This window comes from Arvicola amphibius, chromosome 4 (genome assembly GCF_903992535.2).
Source record: "Arvicola amphibius chromosome 4, mArvAmp1.2, whole genome shotgun sequence".
Taxonomy (NCBI): domain Eukaryota; kingdom Metazoa; phylum Chordata; class Mammalia; order Rodentia; family Cricetidae; genus Arvicola; species Arvicola amphibius.
Window position 1 is genome coordinate 123,123,414 of NC_052050.1, and position 4,184 is coordinate 123,127,597.

Here is a 4,184-nt window from a genome sequence, read left to right on the forward strand (position 1 = left end):
TCAAGATACCCAATGTCTACCCAATGTCTGTTCTTTTTGACAACTTGACTATATCTGGAATGAACTACAGTCCAGAAATAGAGGGCACACTGTGATCCAGACAATGAGGCAGGAAGACAATAAGGCTTTGTTCTCGATGGTTTTCTAGAGTCATACTACTTATTGAATCTCCATCCCTCCCTCCTTCCCTCCCTCCCTCCCCCCCCGTATGTGTATGTGTATGAGTTTGTCTGTCTCTTGTCTGTGTCTCTGTTCATATGTACATATATATATATATATATATATATATATATATATATATATATATATTTATATATATTTGTATGGAATTATTGGAATGATTTATAGGATGCAGTCTCACTAATCCAACATTTCTGGCTCTGAATGGAAAGTTCAAGAATATACTAGCTGCTCAAGCCCATAAGTTTGGGTGTCTCAGCTCGTCTTCTGGAATCTTGAAGAAGTAGGTACCAAGGCAAGGGTAAGCAGGTGAAAATTAAGGAACCCTTTCTTCTACTATTGCCCTTACATAGACTTGCAGCAGAACATGTAGTCTTGATTATAGGTGTGCCTTCCCTCCTCAAGATCTGGATTAAAGTCATATGTCACCCTGTCCCAAGATCCAGAATACAAGCTTATGCCTTCCAGCCTCAAGATCCAGGTCACAAATGTGTCCTCTATTTCTGTATTTTTGTAGTTCATTCCAGATATAGTCAAGTTGACAATCAATAGTAGCCACCACAAAATTTTTCCACACTTTCACTTCTATTAGGGTCAGTGTATTTGTTTTTTCATTCAGGTCTGTGATCCCCAGATCACATGTGCATAGAGATAGATATGGATCAATTTTCATTCTTCTACATGCTGACATTCAGTTAGACCAGCAGTATTTGTTGAAGATGCTTTTATTTTTTCCATTTTATTTTTCTGCTTTGGCTTCTTTATTGAATCAGTTGTCCAAAAGTGTGTGGATTTATCATCTCACACTTAAAATAAATATTATTTTATTACATAATAAATAATTTGGGTCATCTCAAAATAAATATTATTTTATTACAGAAGTTTTAGTATTCATGTTTCACAGTAGTTACTATGTATGACATATGTAAACAAAAATATTTTTTCTATCTGCTTTGATTTTTAACCATTAATGAATTTGTATTGCAAATAAATACAGCAATAATGGGATTAAAGTACAAAAAGAGTTATCAAATTAACTATTTTTAGAAGTTTATATCGAAGGAAAAACTTATTCAAATAAAATAAATTTGCTTTATCTACAAAATAATGATGACTGTGTCTCCATTACAGTATGAGTCAAGTCCTCAGGAGTATTTAACCCCTAAGAGGGTTTCTTCTAAAATCATTGAAGGGCAATATTAATAAAAAAGAATGTTTTCCTTCTCTAAGTAATTACTTATAGTATTCAGGACAACCTTTTTCAGATGAACAAACTATATCCAAAGAGCTCAATAACAAAACATCTACATCCATTGAATCTCTGCTGAGACATCAGCTGTCTGTTCTAGATGTTTCAATTCACTGGATAGAGGTTGACTATCGTTGAAAATAAGAAAATGTAGCAGCAATTATTCCCAAAGAATTGAAGCTCTGATAGCAAAGGAAAGGCTACAGAAGTTAGGGAAGCAATATTAATGAAAATTTCAAGGATTTTTTTTTAATTTTTTAATTTTTATTATTTTTTATTTTTGATTTTTGTTTGAATTTTAGAATTTATTCCATTTTCATGATTACAGACTTAGGGCACGGTAGGCAAACAAGTAAGCACCTTTCCCCCACTTAGCCAGATGCCTTTTATATGATGTGCAGACTGGCATTAATTCATGGAGCTGAAAGCTGGCCATAGCAAAGCTGCAATGGAGGTGATTCTTCCACAGCCACCCCAGGTGCTGGAGCTATGATCGGTGCTGTGAGCTCCAAAGTGATGTTTACGTCATTTCTGAAGCTTTCACTTGTTCCGACATCTCGTTAAGGCAGGAGCTGAGTAAAGCTGTCTCCTACTTCGCTAACCCAGGCCGCCAGCAGCAGGGACTGAAGCTGTACGTCTAGATCCCTTTCAGAGCAGTAGCTCCCGAGAGAAAAAGGCAGTCCCGACCAACTGTGCTCAGGAACAGTAACTACAGGTAGTCCTGCAGCAAAGCGGTCAGGCAACCTTGATCGTAACCAGTTTATCATTACTTACATTCAAGATTAATTAAAGCTGATTCCAAACCATGTATTGTAACCAAAACCCCAAGAAGCTGTTTCATTGTAGCACACGGAGATCCTGCAAGACGCCAGCAAAAGTGAGAGCTGCTCTTTTAGAAGTGAGAGGAGAAGACCAAGAAGAAGAAACAAAATCCCCTCTTAAACTCCTAGAATCCCATGGTTGGCTTCACTGCCTTAGCTGACAAAATCCAGAGGACTCTGAGTTTACCGACAGGCAGGTCAAGAGGAGTTTTCAGGCTTTTCTTTGCCATGGCCCTTCTATAGGAATCTCTTTCTCCTTTATTGCTTTCTGGACACACTGTTGGTAGCATTTGAAGAGGTCGGTGCAGGGTCCCCAGAGCCGTCCCCTTTGAGGAACTTCTAGGAAACCAGCGATTAAAGCATTGGTTGTACTCGCGCTTCATATCAGTGCAAGCCTCTCCGACCCTGTTCATGGCGATGGCAGCTGCTGCGACAGCGACCTATTTTTGATTTTTTTAAGACAGGATTTCTTTGTGTTTTGGAGCCTGTCCTGGAACTAGCTCCTGTATACCAGGGTGGCTTTCAACTCACAGAGATTGGCCTGCCTCTACATCCTGAGTCCTGAGAATAAAGGTCTGCTCCACCCCTGCCTGGCTTCAAAGAATATTTTTAAGCATGAAGGCTGCTTCAGTGGTTAAGAACACTGTTTCCTTTTCCAGACCGATTCCCAGGATTCACATGAAAACCATTTCTAACTCCATTTTCAGGAGATAATAGAGATATGAGATGAACAGCATCCATACAAGCATAGCATCCATATGTATGATATATAAATGATTGAATCTTTATAAAAATTTTATTTGTAAGACTATACAGGCAAGGAAGGGTTAGTTATGCTAGCAAAAATAATTCCTCTTTTTATAAAATAATATCGTATAATATGTATCATGCTAGATAAACCATGACAGCTCCGGCTTCTGCTTGAAGATCTGGAAGAAGAAAATAAAATGCCTGTAACAATTAAAATGACAGCATTTCCAGTGCTGACCTTAAGTAGGCGGATTAAGTGAGTGGGCTGACTCCTGAGTTATTCTACTTAGAGTACAGAAAAAAAAATCATATAAAAGTAATCTTTTGAAGATAAAGCTTAGAAGTTATGGTTGTTTTTTTTATTTTTTATACTTTGGATTGAATTACAATTTATATGACAGCCTGTGGAATTTATTAATGCTTCCCATTTATCCTAAAAGATAGATTCTTCCTCTACAAGAAAATAGATGAATTCCCTTGAGGTTATTCCGCGCTCTCTCTGTAGTAATACATAAAGAATAAACTGACGCGAAGGAGACAGATTTTTTAAAGGAAAGTTTAGTGATGAACAATATTTTTAAAAAGTAAGGTAAGAATTGTTGTGAATATTCATAGTATCACATTAGCACATACAATAATTTTAAGCTCTATAAATAAGCATGCTGTTCTCTTTCTGGCATAGTTAATATTTCATAAAATGTACTGATACACTGTGGGGTTACCAACACTCTCTTTAATGTAACATTTTTCTTTGAAGGACTGAAAACAAGTGGTCTCTCCAGGGCATCATAAATCTTAGTTTTCATTTAGAATATCGAAACCATAAAGAACATAAAACAATATTTAAGCCTCAGAGAAGACCAATTTTCAATACAAAAATGGGATTGTTATGACAGTAAAGGAATGAGAAGATGAGAATAGGAACACTCCAATTTACACAAGGCTGCCAGAAATAAAATAAAGGAGGCACAGCAGCCGCAGGGATTAGATATGATAGAACAGGGTCCAGAAAACTGAAATGGTCCAGGTGGATGCCTCATTTTTCAGTCACCTGTATCAAAGAATTCAAGCTATATGGTTAAAGACAGATGATTACATGATTCTAAACTGACAATTAGAAAACCATATGAATTTAATTGAAAGGTCAACATTTTATAAAGATATGCAATAAAGTAATATAATTT

At 36.5% G+C, this 4,184-nt stretch overlaps 1 pseudogene; it reads right to left on the reverse strand.

Annotated features, from left to right (window-relative positions):
- Positions 1-2,448: 2,448 nt before the first annotated feature.
- LOC119811098 lies at positions 2,449-2,663 on the reverse strand (annotated as a pseudogene).
- Positions 2,664-4,184: the final 1,521 nt, after the last annotated feature.